The sequence below is a fragment of the Pinus tabuliformis genome, chromosome 7 (genome assembly GCF_031772625.1).
Source record: "Pinus tabuliformis cultivar Carrire ecotype Pingquan chromosome 7, CPIR1, whole genome shotgun sequence".
Taxonomy (NCBI): Eukaryota; Viridiplantae; Streptophyta; class Pinopsida; order Pinales; family Pinaceae; genus Pinus; species Pinus tabuliformis.
Genome location: NC_142293.1, coordinates 1,640,146,115 through 1,640,167,999, shown reverse-complemented (window position 1 = coordinate 1,640,167,999; position 21,885 = coordinate 1,640,146,115).

Here is a 21,885-nt window from a genome sequence, read left to right as displayed (position 1 = left end):
TGAGCGAGGCTTGACATCAAGCTTCCTCTTGGGACAGGCATATTTCTTAAGACAATACTCGAATCGGTCCCAGAGATAAGTGAACTTCATCTGGCTCCTCGAAGCTTGAAACTATAAGTCACGGAAGCGCTGCCAAAAATCAATAACGGATTCATGCGGAGCCCTCCGTTGCTGTAACAATTTCCGGTCAAGATGGTCTGGATCAAAATGATGGAACGTGTCTTCAATAAGATCACAAAAGTGCTGACATGAGTGCATGGTGTCAGCCGGTAGGCTGAGCACCCAACGAAATGGGGATTTGCGAAGTGTGAATGCAAGCAGAAAACCGGCCTATTCATTAGTAAACTCATCTTCCTCATAAATCATGGAAAGGAAGTTATGTAAGTGCTCAGTCCAGGCCACTTCACCTTCACCCTAATACGTGTGAGTGGACAAGAGATTGAAAAACTTCCCGGAGATGGAGACATCTTCACGATTCGAAAAACACCTCGGGGGAAGAAGAATGCAAGATTCCATGAAAGATATGCAAAGGTTCAAAACTAGTTGAGAGGACACTGCTTGTCATCAGGCCCTCCTTCTAGCGCCAGATATGTTGACGGTGCTAGACCTGCCAACATGTCAAGGGGACCTCCCTAGTAAGAAGTCCCAATTAGACCTCAGACCGTTTGGTGTAGGAGTCCTAGCAGTGGGTCGTAAGGTAATGCCTTCACCGCGATGTTGCACAGAGGCAAGTAAGATAAATCTATCAGTAGCAAGGGTGTGATTGATGCAGGGAGTCAAGGAATGAGTATGAGAGGTTCCAACACTTCAAAGGGAGAGGAAGGTGAAGGTGAGTTCCAAGTTGAAAGGGATCAGTCCCAACTCAGTTAGGAACACACAACACAAAGGACATGCATAACTTTCGGCAGAGCTATCGACATGGATGTGGCAATCCCAACATACAAGGTAAGATAACCTGAACAACACTCATGGATCAGTCCAAGACGAGTGTGATGGTTGATATAACAAGGTTCAGAGAAAGATATGTTTGGTGTCTGACAGAGCAGTCGACACAGACAATGACAACATTAACAACATATGCAACACATTAACAACAAGATTCATATAAATTCATGTGAATTAGTTCATATAGAAGTATGTAAGTTAAACAACATATATCATTAAGGCAACCGGAGCAGTCCAACTACAATAACAACATATGCATGAAATGTGTTGGCTTTTATTATATAAAGAAGTGTAAGTCACAATCATACAATACACCATGTAAACCCGCTAGCCCTATCAGTAGAATGTTACGGCCACATCCGCCTACTCCTCCAAAGAGATGTACTAGCTCCGTGCAATGGAGAAGCCAAGGCGCGTTACAATACTGTCCAAACCTTCTTCAAGATAGTCTTAGTAGAAGCTTGGCTAACCAAAAGCATCTATAATGAGTTGTGAGGTACTTTTTATAGCAAAGGGTGGGTTGACCCTTGACATCCCCTTTGTGACAGTTCAACTACCCTCCTGACTCTACACATACTCTATGATTGTTACATCCAACTGTTGACACTCGACTGACACTTGATATGACTCAACAATACAATGCACATGTACTCATGTGAGCCAACATGGCTTGAACAAGCCTTGCAAGACATCGCTGAAACTTGGTCCATTGTGGTGAGACCAACTCTTTGACATGCTTGTGATGGTGAACCTAGTGAGCTGATGCCAAGCTTGGTCATCCGTGATGGTGTGCATGCACCTCATGGTGACATCTTGCTGAAGCGAGCTCTTACCTCCATTGCAACTGGTGCATTGGTTCGGCCCCTTCATCCAACTCGTAAGATAACATGCGCATGGTCTTCTTGGGTACGATTAAACCGGAAACACACTGATGCATAGTGTCTGTGTTGATCTTCAAGTGTGTAGTGTCTATGTTGATCTTCAAGTGTGTGTTGGTGGTCATGCGCATCAACTTGTTGAAGTGCATGTTCAGCCCCAGTTGGAATTATTTCTTGTATTCGCCTTGGTGAGTGTGTTGGATCCTTTGTATGCGATCAACAACACTACTCACCATGTTTTCTCTGTGTCCGCTGCTGGGATGGATCCTTAACTTGTACTGGCATAGTTTCATCTGTGAGTGCATGTTGTGCCCACTGTTGTTCCTGTTCCTGTTGCAACTCATTGGATAGTCTGTGCAGCTTCATGTTCTTCCTAAGTTGCTACTTTAGCACATGAAACTCCTTCTTTGTTCCATCTTTTGCCTTCATGCGATCTTCATGTCGTGTCGTCACTTCATAGTATGAGTCCCCAAAGTTGCTTTCATTATCAGTGGATCTACTTGATCTTGCAACTTTTCTCCGCCTCTATGTTGTCAACAACCTTCCTCTTGCATCCACTGCGTTCACTGTGTTCGTTGCATTCGATATGCTGCCTTCAGTTGTTGTTCATGATGCTACTCGTTGTGATGTTGTTGCTTGATGTCCTTGTCCATGAACAACTTGATGTCTTCGTGAGTAGGTAAACCCATGGACACTTGATCAACTACATCCCCAAGCGTGCTCTGAACAGTGTCTTCGTCTCTGGTCTCTTGGAAACTATTGTACCTGTACTACTGAGAGGTAGATGAACACATGTGATACCTGGAGACATGGCAACACTCATAGCAAGCAATCTGTCAGTCGAAAACCAAAATGAACATGAGAACTGACCTACAACATACCTGGGTGAATGATCGTGAAGGTTGCGCAATTTCAGCCGGGAGGTCGGGAGACCGACTACCAAGACTGCACAAGGCACAGTCCGGGCTGCTGGGAGACTAACTGACTGCTGGAACTGCAAAATGCGCAATCCAGTTGGGCAGTTGGCTGCTGGGATTGCGGAATGCGCGATTCCAGCTGGGAAAGACTGCTAGCCCAAGGACAGATTTGCGCAAATTTTTGGGCCAAGCAGCCACTGACCTCCAGAAATGCGCAATTTAGTCCAGGAGGCCAGTGTTGGGCTAGATTGTGCAAATATAGAGAGGAAGGTGAGCCTTCCTTCTCCAAATTGCGCAATGTAGCCTTAGTGAAGGTAAAGAATGGGCCAAGGTTGGCCCGACTCGCTGACGGGCAACTGAAAGCAAGTAAGTCGATGAAATGCATGGCGACACTAAGTGATAGCAGAAGTGATAAACAGTGCATGCAAAACATGAATGAAGGATTGAGCAAACAGATCAACATGCATGTCGGTGAGGCAGTTCGCCGATTGGGCGAACGTCCGTCCAAAACAGTTTCATGAATGCGACAACAGTGAGATAGCAACGAAAACTGAAACAGAGCTAGGACAAGCTAGTATACATGTAAATTATAGCAAGCGTTCAAAGAAAGCAATCAAACAAGACTCACACAAGCGCATACACAAAAAGCGACAGAAATGCAGAACAAGGCATGGGAAGCGAGCTTACCCCAAAACAGTTGAGCTGAATGTGCCAACTACTCCTAGATGTGATGTGGGATGTCAGAGCTACAAGGTTGATGTGAGGAATGAGCTCTGCAACATCTAGTTGATGAGTTTTGATAACATCGAGGTTATGACGCTCATGCCACAAATCTAGGAGGAAGCGACACTTGGAGGGAGGTTTTGGAATTACTCCTTGCATGTAACCTCCAACTGCTAAACATAGATCCCTGAAACAAGGGATGCCTTTGCATGTTGCCTTGGGATAAGAAGCTTATGCATGCAAGTCTATTTTGCTCGGTCCCAGAGGGAACCAGTCAACTCAGCTGCACATGCAAGCGACTGCTCGACTACTGGAGAAAAATGTGCATTTCTGACTGTAAGTTGGGCTGACTTCCCAAGGGGATTGCACAATTTCTGGGCCTAGCAACTGACTTCTACCCAGATTTGCACAAATCCTGGGTTGAACTGCCTGTTGATGGGAAAATTTGCGCAATTCTTGCTGGGAGGGTTGGTTGGTAGGATTGCGCAATCTTGGAGCCTAGTAAGCTGTCAAAGGGAATTGTGTAATTCTTGGAGGGAATGGCTGGTTTCCCTCTAGACCAAGTTCGGATAAGCAGCCTGTGAAGGGAAAAGATCAGACTGTGATCGACAGGATGCCTTTGAGCAAGAAAGACACTGAAGCTTGAGGACTTAACGAAGAAAGGCAAGCTGCTGTGAAGGTTGGTAGGGAGGCTCCAAAACATGCTAAGGCAAAAATTTGGAGGGTGGTTGTACTCGCTACAACACAATCTAACTGGTATTGACACTAATTCATTTAGTATGAAGGAAAACTACAACAATTGAACAACAAGTAACTATGAAAACATCTCATGGAAAGCAATCAACTATAAGCTTGAGATCTCTGGTAATACTACTTTAGAATGAACAACAATCGAATACTTAAATCAACCTGATAAATTCAGTAAAGATTAGCACACAAATGTAAACCACGATAAGATCTAGAATCTAGTTTGAACAGCAAAAGAAAATCATAATCATCAAGATTCACAGCAATTGGAATAATGTTAATTTCACAAACTAACAATAATAAACAATTATCAGAATAAGAAGAAGTAAATATGACACAATTAAAGCAGTAGATCTCCTATCGACTGGGCCCAAAGTCTCCAGAAGTCACTACCGAAAGATATTCAGAATGCGATTATATGTAAAACACAGTCTTCTTCATTAACTTGATAATAGAGTTACAACGTCACAGTAATTAAAGTGCTCTGTGTCCAAAATGAGTAATTACAATCTTAAAATACCTAACTAGCTATTCATTTCGCCTGATGGCTTTATATAACTTTTGGAAGATAATTGGATAGAAGCGAATTCTCAGGATCAGGAGATCCTAAGGATTTTGCAACCATCAATATGATTTCATCACAGAATAGAATTGATCATCCTGGTCTTTCGCTGCCCTCCATAATCGAGATGCTGTCCTTTTCCTTTCTTGGTCGCTATTGTTCTGTCGTTTGAACAACAGTCATTCAATTCGCGTCCATGCATATAAAGATAGCGAAACATAGTTTTTTGTGCCCAAATTTACCCAATTCATTAATAATCGATTTCATCCAGCTTTTGTGATTGTTCCTTCTATATTTATTCCTAAAACGAAAAATAAATACATAAAGAAAAATGATTAATCAAAAGTATGCAAATAAATCACTCACATCACATACATTTTCTAAAGAAAAGGAAAATATATGTGTTGATATCAATTCAACCATTTCAGAGCTCTGGACATCTATTGAGATTATATTTGAACAAGAAGAACTGGTGAGAAAAGAAAAGGAAGCCATAACGGAGATTAAGAAAGACTTAGATCATAAGTCAAGGGAGGCAACGAGGATCATCAAAGTACTGAATTAAAAGACTAAGGATGAATTGGAAGACTTAAGAATTGAAGATAAGACTGAGATAGTCCTAGAAGTAAGAAAAGTTTTGACTAAAAGAAATTTAATGTTACAATTAGAAAATAAATGTCAGAACTTAGAAATGGAGATAAAGAAATTTCACAAAAAATTTACCATCCTACAAAAAAAAATATGTCCATATTTGACAGATTCTAGTGGTCAATTGACTCCACTAGAAAATTACCAGCATAAATTGCATGACATAGCAGCAGACATATCAAAATTTTCTAAAACAAGGGGAGTCATAAGTCGTAAGGCTTTTTTAGAAGGTCTAGAATATGACTTATTTATCTAGCATGAAATTCAACATTTATTTATTACTAGACCAAATTTTGAAAAATGCACAGAGGTGGATGAAGCATACAAAAGAGTGGTTAAATTCTCAATTCTAGATGATGAAAGATGGGACAAGTTACTTGAGCTTATTGAGTAAACTAAATGCAACATTTTAGGGTAGAAGCACAGGAAAACAAGAGTTGAATACATATTTTCAGGTGCCAGTACAACGAAAGAAGGAGCACAAAGAGCATAAACAAGTTTTTAGGAAACAGTTACAAACAACACCCTCGAATAGAGTGTTGATTATGCAAATTAGTTTCAGAAAGTCTATTTTTATATTGTATTAGTTTGATATATCCAAATCATTTTGGATAAGATTTTATTTTGTAAAGGATTGTATTAGATTAGATATTTTTGAATTACACTCTATAAATATTTTGTAATTCGAAGTAAGAAGGGTTGAACCCTTGTGATAATCTAGATACATTATTGTACTCTTTTGAAAGTTTTTGAAGATAATCAAAGGATTCTGACTTTAGTCTTAACAACATTTGTGTTCATGTGAGTTTTTCTGGTTATTCATCTTTGTTTTTCATCATATATTCAAGGTAACATAGGAGTTAGGGTAAGGCTAAGTTAAGTATTAACTTCCCCGACAACCCACTACAAAGTTATCATCATTATGGAGATTAGCTAATTGAACAGACTATTTAAATTAGTTCCTCTGCACCTCTAAATTGTTGTCTTTTGTCATCTCTTAAATATATATTTGTTTGGTTGTAGAATTATTCTGCACGCATCTACTATATCTGGTGAATTAAGTATTGAGTATGAATGTTTAATTGGCATATATCTTCTCCCTTTTCCACTTTCAAAATCAATTCAAAGATTTTATGCTCTTATGAATGAAAATAAACCCTTTGAAATTCTCAAGATTTTTGGATTATACAAGTGTTAGTGGTTTAATGCATTAGTCATCCAATTAAATTAAAACCCTTACTTAGATGCTTTGGCATAGTTCCCAAGCCTAGAACTGTCTATAAAGATACAACACACCGCAATATCTTATATACCCAAAACATAGAGACTAAAAGGTGAAAAATACTTTGTAATAGTTAGACACATACCATCTCAATTATCATTGGCCCAAAGCATAATGAAAACATATTTGAAAAGGAGCAAAAGATTGAGTGAGTAAATTATGAGAGACAAAGCACCATTAACGTCATCTAGATGACAAATTCCATCTATAAAAGCGCTATAAAACACATAAATGGGATAAGTTCATATGTCCCAATAAACCATCCTACTACTCTGAAATCCAAGTGGAAAATGAAGTCCATTGTGATCAAATTCTTATAAAAAAAAAAAAAAAAAAAGGAACAAAACTAATCACACTCAGATTAACTGAAGCAAGTACTACCTTAAACTTTTATGGTTTCAACTAACATTAATTTCAATACAAAGCAACCTCACTAATTCTTATGGTTAATTGAAGCAAGTACCACCTTAAACTTTTATGGTTTCAACTAACATTAATTTCAATACAAAGCAACCTCACTAATTCTTATGGTTAATTGAAGCAAGTACCACCTTAAACTTTTATGGTTTCAACTAACATTAATTTCAATACAAAGCAACCTCACTAATTGGCAACAAATACTTATTCCATGAATGTTGTGTTAAGAAACATTTCAATTCTTTTGTAGCCAGGTTTTTACAAGTTCAATCTCACTATGAAGAAAATAATTGATTATGTAGAAATCATAGAAATCACAGCCCCAATTAGAGCATGAAAATGTCCTATAAAGTCCTAATTAGTTGAAGCTCAGAGCTCCTACGTTATAATACAATCACAATACAATATGCAAACCATTATTAAAACTATCTGGGCGATGATTAGAAATTCTTGAAGTTTTAATGGACTCTAGTCCTGTTTGAGCATTTATGCCATGAGAGTTGGCTTGTAGCTTATTCCTTCTTCAGCCATAACTCCAACCGTCTCCTCCTTTTGCATAGAGGAGGCTATAATTACATCCCTTGGAGGTGAGTGAGATGTTATAAGAATGATTCGAATCAGAGATTGAGCTATGCATACTTGAGCATGTGAAAGCAAATTTTCACATAGGCCATAGAACCCACCTTTCCACATATTATTCTTCATTGTCTTTGTTATTCTCTTCAAAGGATGCACTTTTCACCCTATTATACTATGCCATGGTTAATACTGCAAAATATTTAACCTTCAAGTTAGTATTGAAATACCAGGTGCTAATATTTATATAGTTTGAGCACTTTGGATGCAAAATCCGCTATGTTTGAAGTGGTAAAATATGCATTCATAAAAATCTTGTAGTGCCTCTTCTTAAATCTATTGACGCATCCCCTGATGATGGACTCACTTGGTAGTCTGAAATGTTGGGTTCATAAAACTCTATAACAGGTCATTCCTCCTTTATCTAAAAAAACCCTGAAAGTAACTAACCTCGCATATATTACATCAATATTATTTGTATGATGTAGAATTTGGATTAAACCCATGCGTTCCCATTGCAAATCTCAGATCCCCATAATTTATCTTCCAAAGCTCTAGGCCTATAAACACGTAAATAGTTGTAGCTTAGTGTTAGACTCTCACTTTCCATAATGTGTATTAATGGCAGGCTCACATTCACCATAATGTGTCATTGATGCCGAATAACAAGGGAGACCCCACAAGATTTAAACTTTCCATAATATTTTATCGATGACAATTGTTGTTTCATGTGGTTGCATAATCGAAGCTTATTATGGAAGCAAGGTCTAGTTTTAGTCGAGTTTTTGTTGAGGTTTTAGTTATATCAAAACCTATAGGCATTAGTAAACTTTCAAACCATTGCATTACCTTTATGAGTGGATCTAGGGTGACTCCTAGAGTGATGGTTAGTCCACATGACCAATTCCCAAAGAGGTGAGTGTGAAAATCCAACAGTTCTTACCAAGCACTACATCCAGCTAACAATATTAATGCTACAGTTTTTCATGTGGGTATTGATTGGAATAAAATAATGCCAGAAGAACCCCTCGGAGGTTTTGAGAACACCCGTGAGTGAGTCCTCATGTTTGTTTTTTTTATTGTATGAGAATTGAATTAAAATGGCTCATTTTTAACATTTTTTTTCACTTGTACGGGCTAAATGATTAGAGACAGGGGTCACTGTAGCTATTAAAAAAAATTGTAGGATAAACGATAAAAAATAAAGAGTTGCGGACACTGCTATTCTGGATCACTCAAATTTTGTTTATTTGAAGCATTTGTTCTTGGTCATTTTTTTAGTGGGGGAAGAGCATCCCCACTGAAGAAGCAACATTTACACATATATTCGCCGAAGCGAGCAGATACAACAGCCGGAGCTGCGAAGCAACATTTAACATATATTCGCCGAAGCGAGCAGATACAACAGCGGGAGCTGTGAAGCGAAATTGGAAACGGAGTTGCAGAGCAGCGATACATACACCGTGAGTCGAACCCGGGCGGGGAGACTATAAACGGCCGTCCCTAACCACTCGGGACAACGACCACGACCATTTGTTCTTGGTCATACCTTAACTTGGTACTAGAGTATGTCTGAGAGGCTGTCAATTGAATTAAAACAACAGGATGAATCAACGAATGCCCTTGATTTATGTAAAATTATATACATATCAGGTTAGGAGATTCTACTTTTTCAAATTAGGTTGTGCATTTTGATTTTCTATATTCCATGGGGAAGATCCTATTATCTTTTAAGTAATTTAACAAAATGATTTTATAGTTACTTCTTTTGGTCTCTGCTTAGTGGACCGAGTTGTTGATGTTTTTCTTGCACTTCATTACTTTATGTAAAATTGTTGGGTGCTAGATTTGCAGGCCATCATCCTATATTCATGTTATTGGGGTATGCCATAGAAATGTGAAACCCCAAAATATTATAGTGTGTGACTGTATAAGCTTTTGGACATATAACATGCCCTTAATTTCATGTTGAAACTACTTTTACTCTTCCCTTTGTTTTGTTCCTTTTAGGTCCTCGCTCCCTTCCGGTTCTCGTGGAAATTTTGGTCTGCCAATGGAAACTTTGGTAGGTTGGTGTATAGACACAAAATAATTTACAAGTATTATTTATGCCAATAATTAGTGATATATGGTTGTTTATAAATGGTCTTATATTTTAGTATTACATGGTTTTTTATGGGAGCTATTTCAAACTATAGCAAATTTCTTTCCTTTTCTAAGATATGATATACAGTTTAGTCAAAATGCTAATTGATTTGGAATTTCAACTGATTTTTTGAAATACTGTTTTGAACAAGTCTATCCTCACAATCATTAGCTAAAGTTATGTGATTTTGTAAGTGCGAAATTTCAGGTGGTGGCTACAAAGACGATAAAAATATTACTTATTTTATGTCTTATATGAGGTAAAGAAGAAATTCACTCCAATATGAATGGTGACTCATAATATGTTAAACAACTTTGAATCAAAATTTGTGTAGGTTTGGGAGTTCCCAAAGTTGTTCTGCAATACACACTTTTGATCGCAAGTACAACAAAAATCGGCATTATGGGTGTATGTTGCTTAAAAACTTGGCATCTTCATTAGCTAAAGTAATCTTCCTTGGTCTTGGTTAGTGAGCAACTTCACTAGCTACTTCTTATTTTAACTAGATGTATTGAGTGAATTCACTATCTACTTCTTCTCTGAACTAGTTTTACTTCCATTTAGTATTATGCCCTTTTTCTTCTTCCTTCTTTTACTTCTTTCTGGGTGCTAGATGTTATCTGCTTCTGCCAGAGCCTTTCTTCTTCTTCTAAGGAAAGAATGAGATGGTCTAGGCTCAAGGTTGGTCTAAGGCCTTCCTAATAAGTACAGGGCCATCTCTATGTGGATGAATATAAAGTGAGGTGTGATTCTAAGACACCTTTGAGAAGTGTGGCTTGGGAGATGGGGCTTGTGCATGAATTTGAAATTGTTTGTGCTTATTTTGCAATTTTACATGGGTGTTACAATATTAAGTTAACTAGTTGTTCTATAGAGTGTTGTAGCATAAGAATCGACCCTATGAATTGAAACTAAATTTGATACTCTATCCCAAACAGCGAAATAATAAACAAATCTAGCACATTTAGGTGTTCTCATAAAAACACTTCAACAAGACACTAAACACAAAGGGATCTGGAAAGATGCAACCCTTATTTCAATTAATACTTAGAAAACGAGACATGCCCAAATACAAGCAAAATAATGGAACCCTGCCTCGGCATACATGGCTACTAAAAGCACAAGAAAACAAGACATTGAAGTAGAAACGTGAATCCTGGATGGATCCACCAGTAGATTACACCCACGGGGATTTAGTCACTGGGATCAAACTAGAACTGGCCTCGCCAAGTTCTCAAAAAATACAAAATAGATGGAAAACTCAGGGTGATCCCAAGGCCTAGCTCCTATCCCCTTTAATAGGCTTGATAGACTCTCTAGAAATATTATTTTATTATTTTCCCTCGAAAAACGAAGGCAAATACCATGGGCAGATTTCGTCCACTTTAACCATATTAAGGAAATAGAATATTACAAATCCTCCCACCCAACGATTTATTTCCCTCAAGAAATCCACTTTTATCCACAAAAAAAAACATATGTATACTAATACTAGGATCCCATACAAACCAATATGTTATCCCATGCCTCCATGCTAAATGATCCTGAATGGATCCTTCGATCCTTGGATCCCAAACAATCCTTCGACCAATCCTACCCACAATAGATTCACATGGATCCCAATACCACCTAAGTCCTGGGACCTGTGGGTTATGATACCACATTAGCCCTTCATCACTTCCCGTGCCTAAGAGTCAAAGTTGTAATATGCTCTTGGATATAGGTATCCTCCTAGGAATCAACCCATCAATAGATTTCCAACTCATAATATCTCGTCAATCCACCCCATGGGAAGGATCTAATGCATGAATGCATGCACATGGAATAAGTCTATTATATTGATGTTGCCTACTACTAAACTCATGTTGCTCCACTTAGTCACCCACCATGATCCATTTGGAGAAATCTACCCTGTTCTCCCCAATGTATAAAGGTGGGTTGATAGTGCTGCAAGCTTTATCTATGTACTCCTATAGAGGGCTACTATGGAACTCCCAACTATATTCCTCCTGCTATCTTGTGAGGGACTTGAGACGTTCCTCTACACTAGACAACTTGGCTGCTTACTCGGCACATACCCCTATGAGCTCCTCAATTTTTTTGTTCTCCTGTAAGATAGTGTCTCAGGATGCTATACTTTCTGCTTCAACATCATAAGATGTGTCTTGAAATGCGTGATCTTTCCCCGAAAGTTCTCTACTGGCAATTCTCATGCCCTTCTGAATGTCTTTGTACCTATTTGCACCGTATGCCCAATGACCACAACTTCAACTTAAGCCTTTAATCGACTCTTTGGGAATGGTTCATTTTTCACATTATGTCTATCATGTTGCTCCTCATGATCATGCTCATCATGTTTGTTCACTACTGCTGGCTCCTCACTCAAATTTCCCTGGCCTCCTCCATTTTTGAAGACAATATGTTGTTCATCCTCTCCAATTGTCAAACATAGATGCACTGGTGGATTGCTATCTATACTTGACTATTCATATTCTTTATGGACACCCCCCTAGAGACCTATGGACTTAGTTGTATAGGAGTCTACCTCATCAATACCATTAGGTAGAATTTCCTCATGCACTTCCAAATGCTTGTCATCCTACAAGTCTCCCTAAATAATATCACGCTACTGCTCACCATCATGAAAACCAATAGACCCAACTACAAAAGACTCCACAAGATCTGAAGGAATCCCCTCTTATTTTGTATTTTTTTCCTTCTTCCTATCACCTGGACATGAATGGTTAAGGGCCCAAGGTCCCTTCCATGTAAAGCATAGTCCTCTCCTCCTTAGTTCATTCTTGTTGCATGTTTTGTTCTTTCTTCCTCCATTAACCCTTCTCAACTCAATCCTAGTCCACACCCTTCTGAGCAATTTTATGCTTTTCCAGACCAACTTCTCGAGTAGATCATAGGAAACTGGTGATACCTTTTGGTTCCTTCCTCCAAATGGTCAACAATTTTGATCTTAGTATCTTGCAGATGTCAACATCTCCTTCAAAGAACAAGGGCACAATATTTTGCATGCTTGTTTCGACATGGTATGGATGGGTTGATGTTATGCTTGTGTAAAAATTTTGGAACACCTGAAAGATTTATTCATCACATCCCAAATTCAACATGAATGTGCAAAGTTGAACCATGCCATCAGTTCTAGAATTTTGTGCTGCTTTTGAAAGGTAGGAATCATGATGTTGTTCAACCCTTGAAGGGTTTCTACTATCAACTGCAATATCCCTCATGATATCATTGTTGTAAGGTGGTAGTGGCGATGTTAAAGCTATGATCCTGCTGAGACAAGAGGCAACTGTGAGTCTAACATTTTCACAAGAATGCTCCAAGAACATGGGTTGTATCAAAGCAATCATTGATGGCTTCAAGGCCCAACCTGACCTTTTCCAATCTGATTTCTCTATCAGGGACAACACCATATCTAATGTGTCCAACCATAAGAGTACATCTTCAGACTTTGTATACTGCAATTTGGATCCAAGTTCAAAGAGACACTTTCTTTTTACATCTTCCTTCTAGATGTCCTTTGACTATTGAAGGATAGCATGGACCTTCCGAGAGAAAGGCTTGTTGTTTTGTTCTTGCTTCTGATCTGTAAGTTGTTTCCATTTTTTATCCACAGAAGTATTGTAGCCCAAAGGACCAGCTGATGTATTACCATGTCGATTCCTGAGGTGCTTCCAAAAGTAAAATGATGACATTATGGCTTGGCATTAATGGATTCTGATACTTAGCCTCCCTTCTCTCTCCCCCGCTTCTTCAATAAAATTGATTTACCCAAATAAAATAAATTCCTCTACAATAATAAATGGGAAGACACTTTCTACAAAATCAATCTTGCAATAGTTGGTAGAACGCTGATTTTCTCTTTCTTCCTTTTTATTTTTTATTTTACTTTTCTAAAATAGAATACTTTCACATAAATTTATCCCTAAGTAAACTTTCCAAGAAAATTAATTATGAAGCAAAGTGAATTTAACATATCCACCTTTTTCAAATCAAAATTTCAAACCTTTAACAACACGGAAATTTTTTATTCTCCAGAGTTCCATTTACACGAGCAACCACATCTGTAAAAAAAAGACTTTAATGCAAATTTCCTTCACTACTTAGCTTATCTAGTGCGCCTCTCCTGCGATATTGGTTACGTCATCGACTTCTATGAGGAGGGATATCACCTAGTAGAGATATTGTCGCTCAGCCTTACAGCTCCCGGCCCTCACAATCACTGCACCAATCCACAAGATTAGCACATTGTCCGTCGACCTCTGCGATGAAACAGGTCATATGAAAGGCTCTAGATCTAATACTTTTATGCAAGGATATGAAAGGCTCTAGATCTAATACTTTTATGCAAGGAATGTATAAGAAATGATGTGATTAATATGTAATTTTTACAATAATACTCACTTGTGATTCTCTCTCTATGATAAAACAAGATGGCATAACTGGCGCTCCTTGCCACTTAGTTTAGATATAGCTAAATTAAAGTAAATAAATGAAAGAGTAAGCAAAGAAAACTAAATTTATTTGATTCATTTTTACATGAAACCATTAAAATATAAATAAATAATGTTTAATAAATATTAACCACTTAAAAATAAATTATATATATATGATTTTAATTGTAGTTAATTTTCGTTTATGTAGTAAATCTTTTTGATTTGTTAATTTATTTACTATCTACAATAATAATACATATTATAACTATTAGAATAATGTTTTTAACGGCTTTTTAAATTTAAGAGTATAATTGTTTTTGAAAAAAATAATTTAGTTAGTAAAATAAATATTTTTATTTATAGTATTTTGTGAACTATAATGTGGAAAGATGTTTTTAGTGTATAAAATAAAATAAAATACAATATAATAATAATTTAATTTTAAGATTACAACCTAGTTGTAAAGCAAATAGATGTTTAATATTTATTTATTAACAAGAAAACATAGATATTTTCATAACAATTGTATCACATAATTTTTTTGAGTAAGTGTATAAAACCACTTTGAAATCACCAATTAAAACCATATAATATATATATTATCAAATTTATCACTTAAAATTGCACTACCTTGACACCCACTCCCTTCCATACAAACATTTCAAATTCTAAAAATAAGGAAATTAAAAAGCATTTATGAATAATATTATCAAATTGAATGCATAACAAAATAAAAACATAAACAATTAAAATGCACTTTAAAAAATCTATAGTTAAAACAATTAAAATGCACTTTAAAAAATCTATAGTTACTCTGTAGCATTAATTGCTCTTAACCTCATATCAAAAAATTAAATAGAAGTACCTTTTACCCATTACAAAAATTCAATAAAGCCTATCTAAGATCACCGATTATTATTATTTTTATTTTTTTATTTTTTTTTTAACTCCAAGAACACCTACTCTCTAGGAGGAAAATGACAAAAACAAAATGGTTATAAAGACGAGAGTGATACACACCAAATTTTAGTATACAGAGAAGTCCAAGATAAAAAATTAAGATTTCAAAAATAATTTTATATTTTTAATATTTTAAAGAAAGAAAATTATTCAAATTTGTTTCTTATCTACTTGTGATTTTAATATAAATTATCAAAACATTGAATATATTGTATTAATTAAAAGAAAAACAATTCAATATATTGTATTAATTAAAAAAAACCATATTTATTAATGCAAAGATCCGGTAGACATAGTCAATATTTTTTTCCTTCTTAACTTGCCTTACGTTAATTGTTGAAATTGGACGTCCAAAAGCAAGCATTGTTAAAGAAAAAGTGAAAAACGTTTGAAAATGCCAATATTCGTGTTTGTAGCATTACTTTGTGGGTTTCGATGAGTAATTGTGTGCCATGCGTTCTAAGGAAGTTTTGTTTATAAATATGGATGTCGTTTTAGTTCCTAATAGCCTAAGGAAGTTTTGTTTATAAATATGGATTGGGTCGTCTTAGTTCCTAATAGCCTATCACCAGGCAGGTTCATTTTGGTGGGTCCATGAGGTAGGTTGTTCCCCCGTCTGCTGTAAAACCATATATCAAAGTGTTTTCAATCAAAGGTAAAAGCATCTCAGGGTTCCTTGCCCGCTGAGCACACCACCCTCGCTAGGGCATAAAGCAGCTTGACGATGAGTGTAAACTGCAATCCAATATTCTGGACAATGCAAAGATGTGATAGCTTAAATATAAAATTTTATTTCAAAAGTGGTTGCAAAGTAAAATCTTTGTACGTTCATATCTTCCATGAATCTATATGCAGGTTGGATTGTACGACAAGTCCATCACCCGATGAGTAGAAGTACAAACCAGTATGATTACACAATAAGAACAACGAGCCTCCAACCAATGAAATCCACGATAAATGTAATAAAATATTTAAAAAATATTTTATATTGTTTTACTAAGGTTTACTTTAGGAATAACACGTTAATTTTTAGTCAACCTGGTAAGTAATTCGAAGTCAATGTAATTTCGATTGAGTATATACACTGTCACTGCAGGGATAATAATAACCTTCGAATAATGAAGAAAGCTTCCTTTTTAATCAACTGAAAAAACAAGTAGGGTGATGCAAAATACCACCGAAGATGGAAATGACGGCTAGGGTGAAGTAAATCCCACATAAGTTCTGTGCATGAAACCTTTAGGCTGGTAGTATGCACAATTTTGATACTACTATAAGATCCCTGTAGAATAATCTCTACAAATCTAGCTCTGATACCATGTAGAAATTATGCTGGTAGGTTAACCTGATAATGCAATATAAATCAAAGCATAATACTATAACCTACTTCTACTATCAATTTGCGGAAGCTTAAAGATCGAGTTGAACAATATAACCAGAAGAAGAAGAATCAATCGCACAATACACATGAAAATACTTTGGGGAAAGCCTTAGCTAAAAACCCCATTATCTGTATTATCATACAAGGTGGAAATACATAGGAAATATACAAAGCCTTAGCTCTCACAGCTAGCCAGCTCTTAGTACAATCCTCACAGATGATCACAGGCAATCTTGGCTTCTCTCCAGCCTTCCTCTCTGCCCTCCAAGCTCCTATTTCCTTGTGTTGTTCCTTGTGGATGATCTGCCTCCAATCAAGTGGATGATCTCCTCTCACACACTGTCTGAACTGCGCAATCATCAAGGAATGATTGCCTTGACTGCATGCATGAGTTTTCTTTATAAGAAAACACATGCAACTAATAATACATTGTCCTTGACTTTAATCTCAACTGGGTCTTTCTCAGAATAGACATGCATAAGTTTCTGATGAGGGAATCTTCAGTTAACTGGAGTACACTAGTTGAGTGCATGCATGCATCACATGACTGTTATCTCATTATTAGTTCCTCAAATAGTTTGGAACTAATTTAACTGGACTTAACTCAGTAAACTGAGTTAACTAATTACAACTCAAATATAACTCAATCTTATCTCCTTAATTTAAGGGATAACTCTTGCATGACTTCAGAAAGACTTCTAACTTGAATTTCTCCAACTAATTAATTCAAAATGAATTAATTAATTATTTCCAAGTAGTTGTTAAGACTAAATTCGATTTTAATTCACAATTTAATTCAAGGACAAATTAAATTGGAATATTCTTGTTGCCATATTTCAACACTCCCTCTCAACAAGAAAGGGATTATCTGCCACCCCGATCTTGTCTCTATGGAACTCGAATTTACACTTTGACAATGCCTTTGTCAAAATGTCAACATCTTGCTCCTCTATCGAAATATACTGCAGCAACATGATCATCTCAACCTGTGAAAGGTCACGGGCAACAACTCTTGCCTTATTCTTCTCCACACTACCATCAACAGCTTGCTTTACCTCGTAAAGCCAACCGGAACTCACAACTTACTTGTTCTCTGGTCTCGGAACCACATCCCAAACAATGTTACGAACTATGGAGTCATACTCCTCCACCATAATATCAACCCAAATCAGCTACTGCACTGCTTCCTCAAAGGAAGATGGCTTGGTCTCAACACATTTCCCAGCAAAGGCCATGTGTCTAGTGTACCTCTTAGCTGACCTCCTCTGTCTGCGCTCAGAAGATGGTGCTCCCACATTCTCTCTCGCATCCTTCAACAATCTGTCAGCTTCTCTTGTGAGTTTTCGTCCATCTCTGGAAGACTCTGCTTGATTGGATGTCTCCACTCCTGGAACCTCTGCATGCAACTGCTCCACATTATTCTGAGGCTCCTCCTCCTTAGGAACCAATAGTTCCTCCACAACCTGTAGTTGGAGCTCCCTCTCAAGGGAAACTCGCATGGCCTTTTGCTCATCAAACTTGAGATCCCTGTGAATCACTGTCCTCCGACTGGTAGGAAAGTACACCCGATAGTTGTGAGGTGTATCAGTGTACCCAAAAATTTTCCCAACTCTATTGTCGGCTCAAGCTTCTTCTGTGCATCCTTTGTCACATGGAAATATACCAATGAACCAAAGATCCTGAAGTGACCCACAACTGGTCTCTTACCAGAGAAAGCTTCCTCGAGTGTCTTCATCCCAAGTATGCGATGTGGGCTTCTATTCTGCAAATAGATTGTTGTGTTGCATACCTCAGCCCACAAGTGAAGTGGTAGGACTTGGTCATGCAGTATTACCCGTGCTGCCCCTACAATAGTTCTGTTCTTCCTCTCGGCCATTCCATTCTGCTGTAGGTTACGAGGTGTCGTCAACTCTCGTTTAATTCCTTCCGCTACACAGAAGTCCTTAAATTCTTGAGAGACATATTCTCCACCGTTTTCGCTTCTCAAGGCCTTGATCTTCTTCCCTGACTCTTTCTCGACCAAAGCTTTGAACTCACAAAACTTTGTGAAAGTTTGGTCCTTCTTCTGCATGAAATAAATCCAACATTTACAAGAATAGTCATTAATGAAAATCACATAATACCTTTGCTTCGCTGTGGATGCCGTCGAGAATGGTCCACACACATCAATATGAACTTGCTCTAAGATAGCCTTTGCTCGACTGTTTCGTTCATGAAAGGAAGACTTGGTGTACTTTCCCAAGGCACATCCTTTGCATGTATCAAATTGCTCAAGTTTACCTTTGGGAAGTCCTATAGATATCTGTTGCATTATCTTCAAAGCCCCATGATGCAAATGGCCCAACCACCTATGCCACAACTCGCCAATGTCTTGGCTTTGCACCAATTCTGCTTTCGTACTCAATGCTGCACAATCATCTACCTCTAGTTTATAGATATTCTTCACCCGAATCCATATCATCTGGGTTTGACCCGTGGCTATGTGTCTTAGGAACGCCTTTCCTTTACTGAAGACAACATCGTAGCCTTTTTCCTCCAACATCGCGACTGATATCGAGTTCTTCTTCAGTCCAGGCACATACTTCACATCTGTCAAGGTGATAAGAGCTCCATGCTCCCTCTAAAAAGCAACTGTGCCCACTCCTGAAACACTATACCTTCCATCGTCACCCATCTCTATACGCATCTTGAGGTCTTTCTCCTCCAAGGAACTGAATAAACTTTTATCATCGGTCATGTGGAATGAGGCTCCACTATCAAGATACCAAACACAACCCATCATTGATGACACCATGCATGCGATGAGGGTAAAGTCCATTTCGAACTAAGAGGCTAATGCCTCACCTTCCGATCCTTCCGAGGATCCCTTCTTTGACTTCTTTGATGGGAAATTAATCGCATAATGTCCCATCTCGTGACAATTAAAGCATCTCACTTTAGACATGTCACCCTTCTTCCCTCCATGAGAAGAATTCGATTTGAAATGGGAAGCCTTCCCCTTCCCTTTCCTTGCCTTACTTGCTAAGGCTAGATTTTATTCATCATCATTCTTGGATGAAGAACCATCTCGTGTGCTCCTCCTGATCTCCTCCTGCATAAGATCTGACCACAGTCGTTCCCAATCCGGCAGTTTCTCCCTTCCATTCACAGAGTCCTGGTAGCTATTCCAACTCTTTGGAAGGCCAAGGAGAGCGAGGCTCACCATATCATCATCGATAGTAGTTATTCCCACACTTCCAAGCTCATCTCTGCAGGTGGTGAGCTTGTTCAGATATGTGGAAATAGTATCGCCCTTCTCCATCTTGATTCTTCGAAGCTTATCCTTGAGCGACAATTTCCTCTGGTCGCTACTGTTCTGGTAGAGGTCCTTCAATGTCTTCCACATTGAAAATGGAGTATCCTTCCCATGGAGACTCGAGACAATATGGTCTCGAACTCCCTCAAGGATGATCCGTCTCGCCTTCACCACACACTTCTTCCACTCAGCCAACTCTTGTGCATTAGTAGAAGTTGGCTTTGGGATTTATTCATCAATGAATTCCTTCAAGCATTTGTCTTCTAATACAGCCCCCATTCTATCTTTCCATGCTATGTAATTCGAGCTACCTTCCAAGGCATGCTCGAGTCTCAAGCCATATAACGCCATTGGCCAACCTTGAAGTATGATATGAATTCGATTTGCACCTGCAACCCCGAACTTCAAACTTCGAATTCTCTTCTCAGTATACTATTCACAGCTCCGATACCATGTAGAATAATTTCTACAAATCTAGCTCTGATACCATGTAGAAATTCTGATGGTAGGTTAACCCAATAATGCAATATAAATCAAAGAAGAATACTATAAGCTACTTCTACTATCAATTTGTGGAAGCTTAAAGATCGAGCTGAACAATATAACAAGAAGAAGAAGAATCAATCGCGCAATACTCATGAAAATACTTTGGGGAAAGCCTCAGCTAAAAACCCCATTATCTGTATTATCATACAAGGTGGAAATACATAGGAATTATACAAAGCCTTAGCTCTTACAGCTAGCCGGCTCTCAGTGCAATCCTCACAAATGCTCACAGGCAATCTTGGATTCTCTCCAACCTTCCTCTCTGCCCTCCAAGCTCCTATTTCCTTGCACTGTTCCTTGTGGATGATCTGCCTTCAACTAAGTGGATGATCTCCTCTCACACACTGTCAAAACTACGCAATCCTCAAAGGAATGATTGCCTTGACTGCATGCATGAGTTTTCTTTATAAGAAAACACATGCAACTGATAGTACATTGTCCTTGACTTTAATCTCAACTGGGTCTTTCTTAGAATAGACATGCATAAGTTTCTGATGAGGGAATCTTCAGTTAACTGGAGTACACTAGTTGAGTGCATGCATGCATCAACTGACTATTATCTCATTATTAGTTCCTCAAACAGTTTGGAACTAATTTAACAGGACTTAACTAAGTAAACTGACTTAACTAATTACAACTCAAATATAACTCAATCTTATCTCCTTAATTTAAAGGATAACTCTTGCATGACTTCAAAAAGACTTCTAACTTGAATTTCTCCAACTAATTAATTCAAAATGAATTAATTAATTATTTCCAAGTAGCTGTTAAGACTAAATTTGATTTTAATTCACAATTTAATTCAAGGACAAATTAAATTGGAATATTCTTGTTGCCATATTTCAACAATCCCAAACAACGAAATAATCAACACATCTAGCACATTTAGGTGTTCTCATAAAAATACTTCAATAAGGCACTGAACACAAAGGGATCTTGAAATATGCAACCCTTATTTCAATTAATACTTAGAAAATGAGACATGCCCAAATACAAAAAAAATAATATAACCCTTCCCTCGACATACACGACTGCTCAATGCACAAGAAAACAAGACACTGAAGCACAAACTTGAATCCTAGATGGATCCACCAGTAGATTACACCCATGAGGATTTCATCCCTGGGATCAAACTAGAACTAGTCTCACCAAGTTCTCAACAAATACAAAATAGATGGACAACTCATGGTGCTCCCAATGCCTAACTCTTATCCGCTTTAATAGGTTTGATAGACTCTCTAAAAATATTAATTTATTATTTTCCTTTGAAAAAAGAAAGCAAATACCATGGACAGAACCCATGGATGAAGGCCACGGTAAATACCATCGCAAAATTCCGTCTACTTTGACCATATCCAGAAAAGAGAATATTACAATTACATATATGTTTGAATGATTTAATGCTTAT